Raw genomic sequence first — 21,983 nt, forward strand, 5'->3', positions numbered from 1 at the left:
TGAGAACTGTATATCTAAACAGGTTTCAAATGTAACAAAATGTTACGTATAACAAAATATACAGAACATGTGTATTTTCTTCTATATTCTGTGCCTATTCATAGATGAATCATTATATGCAGCTAATATATTAGCGAAATCTATACTGAGTACATAATTAATTTTGCTGTTTCTTCACAGTTTAATACATTACGGAATAATATACACGAGAAACGGCAGACTTCGGTGAAATGTTTCTCTGCTACATGATAATGAAATACTTCAATCTACAGTTGTTGCATAATTCATTTGGATTGGTGCAATATGAATATTCATCTTACTTGAGTTTCTTTATATTCTTCGATATATTCATCATGTATTAATATTTTTCTAATAATGAACCGTGGAAAATGAACTCATAAAATGGATAGTAACTCTGTCAGGTTACTTAAAATGCAGATGGAATAGAAAATACCATATTTCAGTGCAGTAAGCGTGGAATATGTGAAAGAAAAAATTACAAGGCAATGATACAATATTCTACAATTGTTAATAAACGTGACAATTATATCTATAGTAGGATATTCCGTTTTTAATAGTTCAATGACAGTTACTTTCTGTAGTTTTTTTTTTTTTTTTTTTTGCGTTTCTTTAAATATGGTTGTTAAATTTTCCAAATCTATCTATCTATATCTATAAATCTACATTTATATCTATGCGCACCCCTTCAAATGTATTCTATGAGACCGTAAACACCCTCGTTAGTGAAATAGCAGCTCTCTACGAAAACGTTAACCCGTCCGACTTGACGACAAAATCATGAAATAACGTTTCCCCATTATAATATAATTTAGAATTTCCAACCGTGATAACGGAGAAACTAAAAGGGACAGAGAAACGAAACTTTGCACGAAACAACTAGAGGAACGAAGACATCTGTTCTTGTATTGACAAATAGCACCGGATGAACAGTGTTGCCAACCAAGACAAAGTTGTGTTTTTGTAAACGGAATGAGCTAAATTGAATAACATCGTTGGAAGCAACAATGAAAATAAAGACAAAAGAGATGGTTAACGCAGATAAGTGTTGCAAACTGTTCGAGAAATAACGTGTGATATATGTTGGAGTGAGGTACTACCGTTTTGTACATCTTAAATCAGATATTGCAAAGAACTGTTTACGCTTACTCTAAGTCTAAAATGATCCGCTGAACAGTGTTGGCATCAACAGAAGAAATTGAGTTTGGAAGAGATACAATTACTCGGAAAAGATTTTATTTATTTATTTATTTAGAAGTATGATCACCCTTTGGCTTATATTGATATGTATGAAATTCGTCTTAACTTATAGGAAATTGCCACCAAATATTTATGATATAAGAAGAGTTCTACGAGGGCTGATGGAAAAATTTCCGCTAAATATTACTAATAGTGGCGCTACCGTTCTGCTATTATAAAGTTCGGAAAACTAGATTTTTCTATATTTAAATTATCTTTGGTTAATTGTTTTAGCCTATTTGTTTATTTCTCACAGCAGTCTGAAGAAATCAGAAATTGCTCTCCGAAATGTGGTAGCAGGCGCTCCAGGCTACACGAATTACTCACCACCCATCTTACTTTCCATGTGTGGGAACAAAAAGAAGTCGTTAGGTGTTAAATCAGGAGAATACGGACAATGAGTCATTAATTGTCGACGCTTTTACTAGAAAAATTCAACAGTTTGGTTTGTTAAGTGGGAACTGGCATTGTGGTGGTGGTGAAGGGATTTGAGTTTGTTTTAGGCAATTCATTGACTACCTTTTGCAAACAAATTGTTGTATACCACTCAGCATTTACAGTCCTTTGATCTTCTAAAATTAAGAACGGTACATGTGCGGTAATCATTTGCTTGACATCACTTCTCGAACGAAAAACTTTTGTTGATTTTTACTTACTTTGAGAAACTCAAACAATAAATTCCGTTTGGTCTCGGATTCATATGAATAGATACAAATTTCATCCCCGGGTACGATGTAGTTGACTCAGTTGATTATTTTTAGCATCTTTTTTAGACCAATTAACACGAGCCTGTTTCTGAGCTTCGGTCAAGTAGTGTGGGATTCAATGGTTTCGAACACACTGTGCGTGCCTGTGACCATACAAAATTATTGTTTCTATATCAATGTTCAAAGATGGCTGAATCTCACAGTATGTTACATACCGATCTCTCTGAATTATTTCACACACAATTACACGCACAATACACAATTGGCAACGACAGATATTGATGGACAACTTTCACGAAATTGATCGCTGAGAAATGTGTGGCCATGTTCTGAAAACCAATAGTACGAGTCCTCGTGGATGGTATTTCATATCCTAGAGCCAAATAATGTCGCCGAACACATTGTTTTGTTCTTAAACTACACTTAAAATTTTAAAAAATTATTCCCGAAAATGTTCTCGAGAAATTTCTACTTTTCACACAGAGCTACGTCTTCCAACTGCTGTGAAAAACAAACGGAGAGGTTTAAATAAAGATAATTTAAACATATAAAAGTCTATTCTTTGTATTTTGTAACAGAGAAACACTAGTGCTATTATTAGTAACTATTAATTTTTGGAAATTTTTCAAGCATCCCACGTATGTGAGATTTAAACTTCAGGAATACACATACTTTTCCTTAGAATAACGTGAAAATTTGTTACGAAAGTCTGGTATACCCAACTTCAGAAACTTCATCACAAAATATCCAGTTTTTGGAAATACATATACAGGAACAACCGGAAGGACATCCTATGATAATTTACCCTATATTCATAATTATGCACTTCTCTGTTGCTGAGGGAGCCACGATGGCTTAGTGGCAGAGCGCTTACCTCTGGTGCGAGGAGTCCCTGGTTTGATCCTCAGCCAAGTGAATTTGTGGTGGACAACATCATCTGTGGGTTTCTCGGTACTCCCGTTGCCTTCTATATTCTCATTCCATAAATTCTTCCATCATCATTCACTTACATTAATCATCCGTCTTCCTTAGCCTACAAGCCACAAACGTGGGACGTTAAACTGAAAGATTTCATTTGATTGTTTGTTGTTGAAATAGAATTAATTCTGCGGCTCCATGCATGAAACCCATAACCCACATAAAACAAGTTCAGAGAAAATCAAGTCTAGATAAAGTAGTGAATATATCTTGTACAACTTTGTTTATTGATGCCATATACTGCTAATATCAATGTGCATATATGCTGCATTCAATGTTAAATTATTACTGAAATGTCATTATATAGGAAGTCACAGTAATAAAAGACAATAATTTTCACATGTTAAAAGCAACCCCAAATTAGTGCTTACATATCGTACAACTTTGGGTATTGATGCCATACACTGGAGATACTAATGTGATAATTATCTGCAGTAAATGAAAATTTAAATGATCAATTATGAACAATAAATGATCAATATATTATTCAGAAATAGCTAAAATGTTAGGTTCGTTTAGAATCTTTCTTGCAGGACTTCCTTAAACTCCTGTAAAAATGCTGGCATGTTCTATGATGCCTATGATATCCTTCATACATTAAACATGTGATGTAATAATATATTTATGTTATCATTTTCACGAAAGGAACAAACACAATAAAGGAAAGTTTCATAAGAGAAGAGTCACTAATATATTCAACCTTTATTGCAGATCAGTCATCACTCTTCTTTCGAATGTGATGCCAGAGTCTACTTGTGTTATGTGGATTCCTATTGTCTTGCTACAAAGTTTGATAGGAGTCTTTGCAGTACTACGTAAAATTGCGATAACCTTCTGGAATAAAAGTAAGTTTTCGTAAATCTGATAGTTTCGCTGTTTGAATGGATCTCCTACCGTTATACAAACGGGACAGCTCTTTCTAAATCGCACTACCTATATTTACAGTTATAGGTGCCTACTATCATAGGAGCATCCACGTGGGAGTCTACAGCCTCTGGGCCGCTCAAAACTTGGTTACTCGACTTACATTTGTACACTTTCTTAATAAAATTATACTTGTTTACCAGAATTTTTTTGATTTACCCTATATATATTTTGATCTTACACTTCATTTGTACCCTTTTTTCATTATAAAACCAATCTAGTTCTACTATTTTTTCGAGAATATAAATGACAGTACTCAGCAGTATTTACTGCTTTTCAGGTGTAGAATAACACCGGCTCAATTCTACATAGACATAGTATATTGTAGTATTTGATTCCCCCAAGCTTTTAACCTCCTGCAAGAAAGAAATCTGAGTGCGCGCCTGCCTACTACTACCTATAATTTATACTTGAATATATACGGTACAATTTGTATCATAGCCAGAGGCGGATCCAGGGAGAGGGCAAGTCCTGGATCCGCCTCTGATCATTGCTTGTATTAAATTGAAATAAACGCAAAGGATGTTTTGTGGGTTATGGTTCTTGTATGGAAATTTCTTCATTAAAGACTTCCAGGAGTATATTAGCATATCTGTTTCTGCACATGTAACATTAACGATTTGATAGATGATGTGTTAAAAGTCTAGCAATGCAGGTATACTATCATCTCCATTTTTAAAATTTGGTGACTTATGGGTTTCATGCACGGTGCAACAGAATTAAACAATATATCAACACTCACCAAAAGTGAGTAACAGAGACTAGATTATTATTACACTAGTTAACAAAGGTTTTGTTACATAAAAGGAAATACCTGTTCTTAAAGGAACTTTTTGCGCTGAATTCGAATATGCACTCGGTTTTTCTCCATCACGTACGATTTTCCCGTAACAGAGGGATTTTCGGGAAAATCCCTCAAAAATTTCCCTTTTCGTTTATTTTACACCCCAAGATCTTGTCCCCTTGCATATACTAACATAGAAATTATACCTAAGTATACTTTGATTTATATTTAACAAACCCTTTAAGTTTCGTAATAATCGCTTTATTCTTTCTAGAGAAATAAATATGTTTGTATGTATACTGTGTGTACTGTTTATTGCACCTTATAGTAATGCTTTCAGATCTCTTAAGTTGAGGTAAAACGTTTTGCTTTATTACCACAAACACATATATAAAATATAATACAATATAATTTACAAGTGTGACAATTTACAATAAACAATAATACAAATGTACCAAAAGATCATGAAAAGACAATCAAAACTATCACAATATATGAAACTTCCATTGGGTTACAAAAACGTACACTACTTCCTTCTTTTGTAAGAAATGTTGCATTCTCTAACAAGACCCCAACAATAGTCCCCCATCATTGAAGGATCCCATCGTCCCTGGTACCTTTTCTCCATTGCCATTATATCTTGGTAGAATCTTTCCCCCTGTTCGTCGCTGAGAGCACCTAGGTTAGCAGGAAAGAAGCTGAGGTGGGAGTGCAAAAAGTGGATTTTTAAAGACATCCTACAACCCAACTCTTTGTATTTCTGTATCATGTCCTGTACGATTTCTGTGTAACTCTCAGCTTTGTTATTGCCCAGAAAGTTGCGCACAACACACTTAAATGCTGTCCAGGCAGCTAGCTCAGCACTGTTTAACTTGCTGTCAAAGCTATCATCAAGCATTAATTTCCTAATTTGGGGACCAATAAACACTCCCGCTGAAATCTTAGCATCACTCAGGTTAGGGAACTTATCTCGCAAATAATTGAAACCTTCCCCAGATGTGTCCATGGCTTTGACAAAGTTTTTCATAAGTCCTAACTTGATATGAAGTGGCGGTAGTAATATCTTATTAGGATATACCAAAGGAGCGTATTTGATGTTGCATTCTCCAGGTACGTAATTCACTCTAGGTTCCCATTCCTTCACTTCATAATGTTTGTCATCAGCTCGGCTATCCCATAAACATAAAAAACATTGGTACTTCGTGTAACCGCACTGCAGTAATAATAAAATACCAACTACCTTGAAATCACAACATATTTGCCAACAACGGTCCTTGTAATTTATAAGATTTAGCAAAGTTGACATGGTGTCATAGGATTCCTTAATCTTCACTGAGTGCGCAAGTGGTATAGAAGGTTTTTTTATTTCCATTATGTAAAAGGACAGCTTTAAGGCTGAACTTTGACGCGTCGATAAATAACCTCCATTCTTCTGGAACGTAAGGAATTCTTAGCTCCGCCATCAACCCATTTATATCCGTACATACGCACACATTATCTTGCATTGAGAAATAGCTTGAAAATTGAACATGCCTTTTCCTGTACACTGATATGTTCGTTTCTGCATCCAATAAGTTCCACTGCTGGATCCTTGATCCCAGAAGTTCCGCCTCTTGTTTTGTCAGGTGCAAATCACGGACTAGGTCATTAAGTTCACATTGCCGGATGAAATGTGGCTCGCGAACACAGTCAGGGATGAACGTTGGATCCTTGGATGTACAGGTTGATGTCGATGGTTCATCAAGGTCATGATCATCATCAGAGTCTTTTGGCCATATCTCTTCCCAGTTGGTAGGGGGCTCAGGAAGTGGAAGTTCTTTTGCATTCTGTTACATTTGATAACAAATATTGATAACCATTTCATGAACAAAACGAAAAAACTTGGAGAATTGTATATATATGTATTAAGATATACATATACTGTACGTTTAAAAAAAATATACGTTGGAAGTACATTCTATTTTTATACACGTTTCTAATTTACAGAGAGCAATACAAGTGTGTTGTTGACTATTGTAAATATTCATTTTTATGTCTGTGTTTGTAGTAATAAAGCAAATCGTTTTTACCCCAACTCAGGAGATCTGAAAGCATTACTATCAGGTGCAATAAACAGTGCACACAGTATACATACAAATATATTTATTTCTCTAGAAAGAACAAAGCGATTTTTACGAAACTTTTAGGGTTTATTAAATATAAATCAAGGTATACTTAGGTATAATTTCTATGTTACTATATGTAAGGGGACAGGAGCTAGGGGAATAAAATATCTGAAAAAGGGAAATTTTTGAGGGAATTTCCCGAAAATCCCTTTGTTACGGGAAAACTGTACGTGATGGAGAGAAACCGAGTGCATATTCGAATTCAGCGCAAAAAGTTCCTTTAAGATCAGGTGATTTTTCTCATGTAACAAACAAAAAGTTTAAATTTGTTAACTAATGTTATCAGCCAAACTATCAGGAATTTTTAACATGTATTGTACGAATGACAATAACTCACGTTTCAGAGTGAAACCGGAACATTTCCAGACACGAACAATTTCTATTGTGTAGGTCCACGCCTCATATAGCCTTGGTGCTGTATCGGAGGCTAAACTTAAATTCAACCACACAATTATTTACTTTTAAAATATTTGAAGACGCAATACACGGGTTCATTTAAGTCGCCATTTTTTCTATAAAAATAATGCCTAACATTAATTTACCATCCAATGCACGAGCCAGAATATTAAAATGTTTTTCTTAAAACGTATGAAAATTTAGGAACAAGGATAGGCAAGGTTGAATGAAGTTACTGATCACATGCCTATTTTCGACAAAGCTTACCGATGTTGCAACTGCCGTTGGTGATCTACAAAAGATAAACGAAACTAAAACCATGTCAAAAAAATGCATGGGAAATAAAATGTGTACTAAATGTTAAATTATTTAATTAACGTTATCTATGAAAACGTACTTGTAATAGGTTCTTTACCTGTAATTTATTTGCCTAGGATTAAGAAAATGAAAATTGGTATTTTATACTGACACATTATAGGCAGTGATAAGTGTAATTACCAATACAAACATTTTCGCTAGTCGTTAAGTAAACATCTTCTAAAATAGTTGAATGCGTATCATTTCATACACCCATTCTGACTTCAAGTACTTAGTATTGTACAATTAAAAAATTATCCGTTACAGACTTAGACCTAAAAGGAAGATTCATTCAACGCAATTGTATGGTATTCTTGAGGAAACGACCAAAGTATTCTTCACTATTCTTCTTTCGAGCTAAGAATACAATGAAGAACATTTTATGTGAGGGAAGTACGTCCTGAGCCATTCTAAATTGTAAATATTTTTTTTCACTTTATATACATATCAGATAGTCTAAAAGTATGCACGAGAAGGCGTTAATGGGCTAAATTTCATCGTATGTGAGTCACAGTGGGTCAAGCCTAACGTCATTCAACAACTGATAATCGCGTTAGTGCCTTAAATCTCATCGTATGTGAATCACAGTGAGTCAAGCCTAACGTTGTTCAACAACTGATAATGGCGCTAGTGCCCTAAATCTAATCGTATGTGAGTCACAGTGAGTCAAGCGTAACGTCACTCAATAACTAACAGTTGAAGCTAGTAGATGTATAGGAAGTTATGGAATACTTATAATTAACAGTAAGGTATTATACCGTGAAGGTGAATGAACTTTCCAGAAAATTGCGTTTCATTTTACAAATCTATTTCGATAAAAATGCAAATGCTGCGCAGACCCGTTAAAGAAATACATATATGTTGTTTATGAACAACATACGCTAGTTCTTGAAATTTCAATGTCCAAGATTTTCCTTGCAATAGGCGACCATTCACAGCAAAAGTGCATGATATTCTGGCAAAAGTCGAGGAAGATCGGCATGTAAGCAGTCACAACACCGCCAATGAGCTAAAAACTGGCTACCAAAATGAAGCTTGAGTGTTGCATGACTTGACTTTTACTGAATCGAATTTCTATTTCCGAATCTCTATTGAAACATAAGGAAAACGAGTCATCTCTGAAGCAGTTAATCACAAGTAATGAAAAGTGAGTAACTTAACGCGTACGACAAGCATGTGCGAGAAAGATAATGGTGAAACGGGGAGAAGCTCCACAGTCGGTGACGAAGCTCGCACTGATGCCCAGGAAGATTATGTTGTGCTTTTGATGGAATTGGACAGGCAACATGCGTCATGAGCTGCTGCTGCCGGGCAGAACGATAGACTCGAACTGACACTGTTGGCAATTAGCGCGAATGCACCTAGTAATGCGAAAGAAGATGGTCAACAGAAAAGGTGTTATATACCACGCTGACAACGCCAGAAATTGAGAGAACTTGGATTGCAGATTTCAATGCATCCACCGTACACTGAGAAAAAAAATCGTATGTAGCTTACGTATAAACGTAGGTTCCATGTGGAAATCCTGTAGTTTTTGGACTTAACGTACAACAAACGTATAACTGAAAAAGTATAGTTTATAGCTATTTTCCGTATAAGGGTTCCGTAGAAACGTACTTTCCGTACGAACAAAGGAACTGTATAATAGGTGGTGAGGATCTCACATGTAGATGGAGGTATGTAACACATAGCTAACGTATGTCACATACGTATACGTATGTAAAATACGGAAGACTGTTAGATGTCAGACACCCTGCAACGTCATGATGTAACATCTAAGCGTCGAAAAGGGCGTACGATATGGGTAACCTATGCTCCGTACTGATTTTTGTAGTAAACATAAGGATATCGAATATTTGTACATATACCACTGTCCTCATAACGGATTTTTCTCAGTGTATACCCCAGACCCGGCACCGTCAGATTATCATTTGTTTCCGTCTCTGAAGAATTCCCTGAATACTGTTAGCTTTAAAGATGCCTATGTAAACCACGCGCCTCTTCTTCTTCTTCTTTTTACTAGAAATAAGACACTTTCTATGGCGAGAAGATTATAATATTTGCCGAAAAATGGCGAAAATGCATCAAACACCAGGTGTACATGTGAGTTCATTGCGTTATTTTCAAATAGACATAACCATTCTTAATTCTGAACTCCAGGGGCCCAATACCATTTACACAACATCGTATATAGAACTAAACTGAAGAATGATTCCAGCTCGCGCCAAGTGAGCTTTGTGGTGGTCAAAAATCGTGTGTATGAATTTTTCTCTGGGTTCTCCTGTTTCCTCCCACTTTCTTCATTCAACTATTTTCATTCATTTCAGTCTCTTTTAGCCTAGCCAACATAACCGTGGGACGTAAAACTTAAATATTTCATTTTTAAACTGAAGTATAGCATGAAGGAAGCTTTGGTCAGAAACTGCCCCACTAACTGGTCATTTACAACATGCAACAAGAGTATTTTCCTATTAACATAATAACTCAATTGTTCACTTTCGACTTGACAGGAAACGTGAAATAAGTTAATTATGAGCTGTAATGTGGACAAACTGCGTCATTTGGAAGTTATGCGATTATAATAGATTTAACGAGTTCATTTAATGATGCAATATAATTCTCCGTAATTACAACTCAAACAATATTTTACATTGCAAATGATATGCTTATACTCTAGACATTTTTCAACATCAAATATCGATATCATATTGCCATTACACTCAAATGTGTTTTACTGCGGCCGTTCAATTGACTTACTAGCACAATGAATTCTTATCTATGGATTCTTTGTAGAGTATTCTCGAGATATTGTATTATTGGTATAATAATAATAATAAATATATTACTAAGTTTATGTATTCTATAGTTTCAGGACCTTGGAGAGGTTTATTGATTCCGAAACGAAAATATGTTCTATCTTTTGGTGCTATCATACACAATACCAAATTGAAAAGCTTTTTGTTATGGCATCTCACATTGGTCCCATCTGCCAAAAACGATCAAACTCTTACAATTAGAAATTACAATGTAACGACTTTTATGATCCTAAATAATTAGATTGGTATGTTTACAATTAGAAATGACTGCTTTACAGGGTCAGAAACGTATACCTTGTTGTCCAAATCTATTTCAATGTAACAGTCGAACTTATCACATCGAAATCTCGCTCAGAACGCAAGTAAACGCAATTTCCATTCGCGTGTTTGAGGTTATTTTATCTTTACAAATGGAATCAAATATAAAGATCCCAAATGTCCCTGTTTAGTCAGGACACTTCCGAATTTACATAATAATATATCTCCAGTTTAAACCACAAAAGTTAAAAAGTCCCACAAAATCCCACTCCCAGACAGTATTTATCTGAACAGGGACGTAAGCGGGAGATGGGTCCCTGAAATCCGGACTTTCTTGTAAATTTACTCTAATTTAGGTATGGTTCTATGTATAATACAAATTTTAATATAATTTGTCCTCATACTGAATTTGGGCCCCCCCTCCGCAAAATAAATTTATGTGTAGGTGTCTATCTTCAACCTACTTAACCGTTCTTCATTAGTGTAAAACAAATAGTAGCTGCCCCCGCTTGCCCTTCTTCGATTTATCCATTTTTCTTTCTGGGGTGTTATTATATTCGCTTGCACGTTTGCTTTTTATTTAATGTAAAACGAATAATAAATGTATTCAACAGAAAGTAGTCATGAAATTGTTTTATTTATATACTTTTTCAAAATTCAAAATCTCTGATCTTGTAATCTTCCGTAACAATTTTATCTTGATATTCAATTATTTTTTAAGTCAATTATATTCTATCCGCCGTTTTAACTTTCTTTTTAATAATATGAGATTCGAAATCAGCGACCTCAGGAAGCGTCCCATTTTTTGTTGAAATAGAATTACCTTTTCCATTCTAAGTTCATCACACTGAATTCATCATTTTGTTTCTTTCAGAAATTGTAAGTATCAAATTCGAAATCTGCGATCAGTGTGATGAGTTTTTAAAGGATTAAATAACGTTTTCGACTTTTGGGCACGTTCTTCGCAATTAGGAGGATTGTGTAACGTGGTTAGCGAGGTTTGATTACATCGGAATGGTACGTTTGTCGTAAACTAGAGTAGCATGATTTAGGAAATAAGAAAACGGGACAATGGGCGACCTTTCATTATTTAACAATCCAACCAGGTATAATCACTGTTAAGACGTCATTCATGTTAATAAGGAAGAAGTTCAGCATTTTCAGAAAACCACATATTTAATTACTTAACCCTATTCCGATTTTAATTTTCACGTTACCTTTTAACGTTTAACAGGAACCAGGAGTACGGGCTTCGATTAGACCCACCTGTTCAAAGTATATGAAATTACTTTACAAAATTTAGAAATCTTTCCGAACAAAAACTCGACTGAGATTTAATTGTGTTGCTCACGAGTATCGACTCGAATGCGCCTAGACAACAGGTACATTTTTTTTTCAAGTTCGAGACGAAATGAGAAATATTGCAAGTTTCATGAGTAACACTAGTTCACCCAAGACTTAGATCTCATACACTGTTATAGTGCTACATAATTCCTTGTATAAACACTATAAATTGAGGAAGTGATTGTACGAACACAATGAAGAACATTTACCAATGTTTAGGAATACGCCAGTCACTACGCAGTATGCTTCAGTAAGATTAGAGATTAGGATTAGAAATTAGATTTCTAGGCTTTCGGTATCTATGACCATGTTAGCACGTCAATTGGCTCGGCAATCACACTAACCGGAAAAGGGAAGGAAGAAAGAATTGGGGAAGGAAGGAAGCGTCCTGTATGCTAGGTACCACCTCAGCATTTTCCTGGTGTGAATGAGGAGAACGTCACTCAATATGGCTAGCCTGAAAAAACTTTTACACTTTTTCGACCGAGAGTCCTCACGGAGAATTCAACCCAGGACCGTTCGAACCAAAGACAAGAGCGTTAACGTCAACCCTACGCGGGCCCACTATACGTCAATAAGAAATGTGGTTTAAATGTTGCTGCACGCAATTCATAAAATTCTCGCAACGCGAAAAGGGACTGCTAACTTGAAGTTGAAATTAAGAAAAAAAGCACAAATTTTGTACATATATTTACAAAACGAAACGTGAAAAATGTCGAGACGACAGCAGGTATTTCTTGTCTCGTCTCCTTTCGTGAGTATTGCTAGGATTTAACAATACCTAAAAATTACCTTACGTAATTATGATCCAAAATAGGCGCGTTTTTAAAGAACATTTTTTTTTTCGCGACACCAGATGACTTCCTGAGAAAAAGTACAATCCCGTTTAAACGGGAACGTCTGGTAACCATATAACTACCTCTTCAATCCATTACTGCGCCGATTTCTGAATAGCTCTGAGAAGCGTAATAGGAGTATAATTCACTATAGCTTCGGGTTTCAATGTTGATTTACATAGAGCAAAAAACATAAAAGATAGCGTTAGACATAGTTTTAAGGATTGCTTTTAAGCAAGAAGAATTTTCTCACGATTGACTAACAGCTTTATTCTGAATACATATTTCATTATCAATGACTAGACAAAGAATGTATTGTTAACGCATGATTTTTAACAAAAGAAAGAAAAAAAACGATAAGAAAAGGAAGCAAACGCGACAGCTTAGCTGAAATGCTTCCGTATGTCTTCATGACATACAATAAGCAGAAAAAAGGCCTACTTCATTTTAAAGTAACAGCAATGTTAAGAAAAGACATATAACAACTAGGTCACGAAGGTAGATTTATGGATTTTAAGACGAACAAAATAAGACTTTAATTCATTAAATAATGAGTAGGAAAAGATATATGATTAGAGTAACTAGAAATAATAACTAGAACTAGAAAAAATGATAGAAATACAACACCAAGGTTATGAAGAGCTTAAACCTGTGGTTTCACGTTTTGATTAGGCCAGCGAGACGAGCCGCTAGTAAGCTCCAAGAGCTCCATCGAGATAACTCTAAATCCTAATCCCGCGACTTTTAGAAAATCAAAACGAAAAAATACCGAATACTTGACATTGGTAATATTCATTAGTCGAATATCCAAACTTTTACAGATAATTAAAACCGGGACAAGTTAGGGAAATATTTTTCATAGAAAATACTAGTTAGGAAGTAAAGAAGCATTTTTTTTTAGTAAAGAGAAATTAGTATCCTCTAGGATATTTCCGATGACTTTGCTAGGACATGATTAATTATTTAAAGAGAGTCAGTCTGTCGGCAAACTTAGTGAGAGGCCGCTGAAGTATAGCACCCATAAGGAATAAAAATCTGTATTTGTTCTGATAACGAGCAGCCAGGAAATAAACAAACCAAAAGCTGGATATAATTTGTTACAAAATGATACGATCACTATGTGATAAAGAGCGTTACTGTAGATTGATGAAGATTGTTGGCGCACGAAATCTTTCCAAGCAGGAAACTAGATTTCATGTGATTGAAGAAGGCATAATATCGTGTTTGGAATGCGCTCGTTGTATGTATAACGGAGAAGGAAAATGGGTCGAAGTAACGCTTTCTCTGAGTATGAGAAAGTCAAATTACAGTTTATAAAGCTTATGGAAAGTCTGCCAGATAGATTGGAAAATTGGGCGCACTGGCTGTGTGGTGAATAATTTTAAACTCGAAGCAAAGAATGGTGTAGAGAAGTCGGCCGGAAGACCATGGAAACTAACAGAGAGATAAATAAGAAATGTAGTGCATAATCTTAGTGGTCGCAGTACAAGTCTAGGCAACCTGTCCGGTGATCCTACCATAAATGTCTACAAATCAACCTTGTGTCACGCTGTGCAGCAATGCAATATTTTGCAATACAAGAAAAAGAAAGTTCAACCTCGACTCACCGTCGATCACAAGCGCAAGAGACTATGATTGGCGAAATGCCATGTGCACTGGAAAGAAGAATGGAAGCGGGTAATCTTCAGTGATGTGAAAATAAGGCCAGGTGGGTGGGCATACGAAGACCACTGATTCTCAAACTGTGCTCGAAGATAATCTCCTTCCATTCGCTAGTGTGATTGGTGGATCTTTGTGAGTCTTTCAACGGGATAATGGCCCTATACATGTGGTCAATTCCACAAAAGAATGATTTGACTACAAAAACGCGCGCCTAATAGATTGGCCTGCAATCTCCCCGGAATGAATCCAATAGAAAATACTTGGGGTGTGTTGTGTCGGCCTCGGCAAGTGTATGCTGGAGTTCGACAATACGATACTATGCAGTCTTTGAAAGATGCTATTATTGCTGCATGGGATGCACTTGATATTTCTGCGTTACAGAACCTAGTGAATACCATATTTGACCGCGTGTTTCAATTAGTAGTAATCAATGGCTCATACATAAGGTATTAAGTGCAGTGGTCGTATCATTTTGCAACAGTGCATTTCTCTGTATACCCGTATTTTCTTGTATATCTACACACAGTGCCATACAACATATGTACTACTTGCTTGATTTCCTGTGATTTATTGTCAGTGTTACCCTAACTATCCAATCTAGTTCACTTTCCTTCTTTTACATACACTTTTCGTATCTTAATACACTGGTCGTATCATTTTGCAACGCACCTTATTTAAGAATTATTTCTCAAAGTAATAAAACAAAATATTAAGAAATTATTTTACTAATATATTAATTTTACTATTTCATAATAGAACAGATAAATATTAATTTTAAGCAGATACTCACGCACTGCAGATATAATTCGACAATGAATCCTAGATACAGAAAAGTATTTACCTGAAAAGAGAAAAATTAATTACAAGGTTAGACAAGATGTATAACTTACTAGATAAGATATTTATTCCTGTAAGTGTATGATAATCAATGCAGTAATATACTAGTGCACGAATATGAGAATATTAAGTATTGAATATAAGTATGTATGAAATTTTGATATGCTCAATATAATTCAATGAATAAATGCATAAGAATAATAATATAATGTTGCTTAAGATAATAATTTCATATAGTAATAAATATAGACACCTAAGCAAGAATTAAGACTATTCAAAGAGGGTCGTAGGGATGCATCAGTTAAAGAAAAGAACTTTGTGGGTCAAAGGAAACCATTCTAAGAGTTGTATGGTATTTCCAAGAGCCGCGCAGGTAGTTAAAATAAGATATTATCTTATTATAGTGTAGCGCAAAGCGCCGACTCGGGATATCATGTCGCAGTTGGATTTTAATAATATTAATATAAGAATAGATAATACTTGATTTTGCATTTGGTAAGTGACTATTTTTTACGATCTTCATAAAGATCTATTTTCATGATTATAGATCATATTTTACTCCTGAATAGACTTAGAGCGCTCAAATATAAGATAACTAAGATATATCATACAATGACAAATAATTTCCTAGGATAAAGACTATTAAGTATTTAATAATTATGACAACCTTAACGATACCGAATATATGAAAATTTATAACTACTATGACACATACATTACTAGATTGGGAGTGAAACAAGTACTAGAACATGATTATTCAACCTATTTGTTGATATTAAAACAAATAATAAATTAAAATATCGACTGCTTTATAGCCAAAATAGAATTAGTAGGGAATTGGGCGATATTCCACTTAAACTTGAGAACTCCTACTTATATGTTTAGTAAGTTAGCGAATATTCGTTAACTCTTTAAGTAAACTCGACTCTAACAGCATTACGAACCTCAAATTAGAATATCACAGTTTCTATAATTGTTATAATAGCATTATTATAATAGTAGTACTTTTTATAGTGGGTTCAATTCTTACGTATGTCAAAGTAATGAAATTGTTAAATGAATGTAAGATCAAAAACGATAGCTGAGCATTACTCATTATCGGGTAGACTTGGTATTCAATAGAGAATACAAAGAAGATATTTCTCTCTTTCTTTGTTTCAATTCAAACGAACGAAAATAATTTTTTAAAAGTCATTCTAGTGTTATGATTTAGACTGCGAGTCAGTCCGTAGTTTTCCATTTACCGAAGGCTTCACAAGGAGGAGGGAAAACCTTTCGTTTTTGGTACACTGAAAACCATAATACCGAAATGAACGTGATTTACACAGTAAATATTATTCCATTGGGCATATTTCCAATCCTGAATTTTTCAAGAAAATACAACACTATCCTCCACACTGATACCACGCGTTTTTCATAAAATAACTAATTTAATATATTATTAAATCGTCCATTGTGGCTTTCTGTTTGAAACTCAACATTAAAAATAAATCTATCGAAAATTGACAGAACGTATCACAACTCAAAACAATACTGTACTTTCGCATTTGCAATATTTACCAAATTACTAATGATAATTCGAATTATCGCTTTTATAGTGTACTATTTACTTTAATAATAATAATAATAATAATAATAATAATAATAATAATAATAATAATAATAATAATAATAATAATAATAATAATAATAATAATAAAGTAAGTGTAGAATAGTTTTGTAATTTCGTAGTTGTAACTCGCTTCTCGATTTACCTGTATTATTATTCTCTTTGCATCCGGGAATATTTAACGTTTCATGTAGTACGCAACCGCGATTCAAAGAATTACCCATGGATTGCCACATACTTTTGGAAAATTTAAATAGACATGAAACAAATAATTGATTAATTCGATTCAAAGTATTGAAAAATATACCCATATGAAATTTGGTTTCTGACAATCTTCTTTATATAAAGTCGCTTAAAAAGCTACTATAGACAGGCTTAGCTGTATTATTAGTATATGTATTTATATCTATATACATACTATTCTACATGATTATTCATCTTTTTCCACTTCTTTTCAAATTGGAGTTGGGTCCGTATTTGTTTATTACTTCAGTTACTCTCCTAAGCATTATCGCATTCTCTCTCATAATTTATTTTTATTGCATTTGCCAAAAAAATCAAATATTATTACTAATGTTAAATAGGAGAGCTTTTCGTTAAAATAGTTACAAAAAAAGACACGGGCGATACAAATTTAGATCCGTCAAACGACCATAATCATACGAACATTTCTGTCCTACCTAATGATTGAATTCTTGACCCACCAACTCACCCCCTTTACGCCACTGTTACAAAAAGGATCAACACACGACCCAAGTACTAACGTTAATTGCTTAGTTCATTGTACAGTCCGCAGCGAAAAAAAAACCTGCAACATGAGCATGTAAGTTTATTGTGAAACGACGAAGTCTTTTGCTCCAAAATAAGTGCGCATGTGAGGACGCCAAGGTTTCTCCTGGCGTATTTGTGCCACTTAGACGTTATGTTAATTTCCTTCGCTGTTAGACGTAGTTTCACAATAAACTTACAGCTCACAGATGACGAGAAGAACCCTAGCAGAAGTGGTGTGACGTATGTATGGGCTCGCCTACTTTTCGCACGGGGGTTTCAAATGACACCACGGAATAGCACACAGATAACTAGCTGGAAGCAGACCTCTAAGTATAGACCATACCTCAAAAACCGAAAATAGACTTGACCGTTTCGTTGACCTTTCCCCGTTACCCTGTTTTAGGGTTCTTCTCGTTATCTGTGAGCTGTACATGCTCATGTTGCAGGTTTTCTTTTTTTTTCCTGCGGACTGTACAAATAGTAGCGAGTATTTGCCTTCCAAGAAGTTCTGTTGTGTTTAATTATATTGGCGTGAATTTATCAAGGAAAAATTGTTCTACATTGCCGGCGAAAATGGAGGACTGTTTACTGGAACAACAGCGACTTTGCTTCGAGCGTAATAATGCAGTGGGATTTACAATTTTATGTGTGCCGGATTTACTTTTCTATAGATAGCATTCCAACATTCAGAGTTTCAATATTCATTAATTCATAACTGGTGCCAGTGATTTTATTTTTGATTATATGATTACTTCATTAGATTTTTTGGCGAAGTATATATACCGTACTTTATATATACATATTTTATTATATTACTATATTTGATGAGTTTTATATTTTATTTCATGTGTTACAGCGTAGTGATTCATATTTTATTCCACGACTACAGGAATCAGATAGAAACATTGTTGTATACCTTGGACGCCGTGTGAATATTATATACAAGTGCAAATTCTGCAACTATCCGTTCCGAGACATGATAGCCAAGTATTCTTTCTTTAATGGTTTTATTCTTTGTTATAGAGACGTACTACGAACTGATGTATATAATAATCCAAAACGAAACATATTTATGCACGGACATAACAATGGATGTTCTGATATATTTTATTTGTCATGTTATATTTCCGTTTTGGAATATTTTCTTTAACATTTCTTTAATGTGTTGGTACATTTTAATTATATTTATTTGTCTTTGCTATTTCATTATACAGCACAACCCCTCAAATCCGAATCCCGGAAATCCGTAAACCAGTCAAATCCGAACACGTTCTCGGGAGAAAAAAAAAACTACAACTGGAAAATGAAAAAAAAAATTGATTTAATCACACAAATTTAGTTTTTTTAAGGTTTTAACATTTTTACACTTAATGCTTATTCTAAATCATTATCTAATTATATTCTTACAAGAAAACAGTTATAGATATGCGACAATCATTTTGGACATGAGTGTACACCCGCCAGTCAAGGTCACTGCTCTTTCGACCACTGGGTCACCCTGTCTAACCTCAGTCGTTGTTTTACCGCCAAGTCAGTGACGAAACAAGTACATAATATTATTTCCCGGGTAATCCGAATCCCCCGAAATCCGAACAGGCTTCAGCCCCAATTAGTTCATATTTGAGGGGTTGTACTGTATATTTTTTTCTGTCGCACGAGTAACGCCAGATTTTCTGAGGGGGGGGGGTCGTCATAGGTTATGTGGAACTAAGTTATTAAAGTTTTGTCCCTCATAATATTTTTTAGTTCCTAGTGAAAGGAAACTTCGAAAATTTCAAAACTAAATTGTGATTAATGTATGAATTTTTTATCTGTAAAAACTATGTAATTAAAACTATGTAAAAACTATGTTTGAATTTGTTTCCGAATACTTAAGTCGTCTACCTTACACAAGTCATTATTTATGCATTGACACATGATGAGAGAAGTATATTCGTACGTACATATACTTACTATTTCACCACGAGTACAGTAAGTACATGATCTCAGCACTAGGCGAGAAACAAAAACGACTAACAAGAAGAGGATTCCGTATCAAACTGTGGAGCCGACCTCAACATTAGAGAAACACAGAAGTGTATCATTTTACTGGACTTCTATTAGACCAACATCTGTAAGTATGGGCATATAGTATGTACTCGTTTCTTATTTATCAATGGCTAGTCATGATTCAGTACTTGGGAAGTTTCAACAGACACAAATGAACATAAATTACACGTAAACACGTTCGCTGCGTTACGAGTCACCTGTTTCGTACGATATTTCATTTCTCTACTGTGCCGTTTTATGCATTCTAATTACCTTTGTTTGCTTGTGGTATTTTCGTTTGTACGGATTTTTAACCTCGTAATGCATCGACATACAAACCTTCAACGAGACACACGGTGACTCGTATAGCACTGAGATCCAAACTCAGTTTTACACTGCCGCAGCAAACGTCATTCCATAAAAACTGAATTCTTTCATTTCACCATAAACAGAATGTTCATGAATATTGCTGTAAAAATTATCGATGTCTAGATTTCTAACAAAAGTTGGATTCTGCTTTGACTACAGCATATCTCGTGTACGTCCCATTATACAACTGTATGTTAATTATAGGTGTCTCATAGCATGCGAGGGCGGGAGACAAGGAGCACTATCTAAAGAGAATTATAGCGAAGTGCGGAATATTTTACTTTTCCCTGCATAACGCTCTTCATTGTTCCGTTCCCTCGATTTATTTTCCTTCAAGTAAGACTTTTATTTCTACCAGTTTCAATCTTAATCACCCATAGATCTTAATGGAAGTAACTCGATTAACAATACGTTACGAAGAAACAAGTGTGTTTTGCTAATAAAAGTGAATGACTGTGAAATAATTTTTCTACTCTCCCACCGGGAATCGAACCCGGCATCAAGTGTATCAAAGACACGCGCTTGCCACCAGATGAGCGATTAGACCTTGTAGAAGTTCGAGATTAACGTGTAAAATAAGACTTTCTATAAATTATATTCTTAGATTTATACTCTTCTAAGTCCTATACTCTTTGATCTCTGCTGCATAGATTTCGTACTTTTGCTCATATTTGTTAGTACTTTACGAATAAGTATACCATTCCTAGATCTCCGATTGTTGGATGAGAACGTTTACTTGTGAGACACTGCAGTACTTCAGACGCTGAACTTTCACACGCACCTTAAACATGTTTTTTTTTTTCTACACATTGCAACGTCTGTTCGACTGTTTGTAACACATAATATTCCCAAGAGAAATTAGATTATACTTACAATTTTCATGCCTTGAAAGTGTTGACATTCGTGAGGCATGATAGAAGCACATGATTCGTCAAGTAGCAACTTCCGTAGGTGAGTGGTTAACTTCTTGAATTCATAACCACTAGGTTATTGGTTCGAAATGTGTCTCCAATCGCTGTCCATTTAAGATTTCCAAACTATGCTATGCATATGTGTTGGAAATCTTATAAAATGGCTTTGTCTGCCCATCCATCCATCTGTGTCAAATATAGGAGAAAAACAGTAAGAGATATCGAGATTTTTTTTTTGTTTGTTTCGCAATCGATGAAGCATCCCAAGAATGGATTCCATCTTTTCCGTGAACTCTCTATTCAAACAGGAAGTGGTTCAAATTAGTCATTTCCAGTTTCAACTTTATTGTCATAGAACGAAAACGAGAACAGATACCGAGAAGTGGCTTTATGGAAACGATTCAATGTTTGAATGCAATGTGAACCGGCACATAGCCGGGATTTCGTAAAGGGAGGATCCGTGACATGAAGTACTGTAGTAATCATATCAGGGGCTCAACCATTCTAAACTATTTTACTGAAACATATATTGGTTCGTTTAGCCAGAATTTTGTAATGGGGGGGGGGGGTAACATGAAATACTATAGTCCCAGGAGCTCGATCAATCTAAATTACTTTTCGAGCAAAATATATTACTTTGTTAGGGCAATAAAATGTGGATATGCTAGTAAGTATTTTAATAAAAAAACATGAAGAAATCTGGAGTAAAATAATAAAAAAAAAGTATTGAAAAAAGATTTTACAATATTTACGTTCCTTTCTGTGCTGAATTAAATGTTAACAGAACTTTCTTTCCACATAACTTTTTTGTTTTCATTATTCCGTCAACTACTGTCTGCTCCAAATGACAGGTTAAAGGAGCGGTAGAAAACTTTCTGAAATAACATGTTTGATACTGCAGAGAAGCAATGCCGAAAAATTATGATTAAAAATGTCCACACTGTTACAGAATGGCATTATACTTTCGAAAGCTT

General features: G+C 34.8%; 1 long non-coding RNA gene across 6 annotated transcripts in view; it reads right to left on the reverse strand.

Moving 5' to 3' along the window:
* Window positions 1-21,983, reverse strand: part of LOC145683448 (uncharacterized) — a 1,457,912-nt gene that overhangs the window by 567,721 nt on the left and 868,208 nt on the right. The gene's annotated exons all lie outside the window — the stretch shown is intronic.

This window comes from Thermobia domestica, chromosome 4 (genome assembly GCF_964235325.1).
Source record: "Thermobia domestica chromosome 4, izTheDome1.hap1.1, whole genome shotgun sequence".
NCBI lineage: Eukaryota > Metazoa > Arthropoda > Insecta > Zygentoma > Lepismatidae > Thermobia > Thermobia domestica.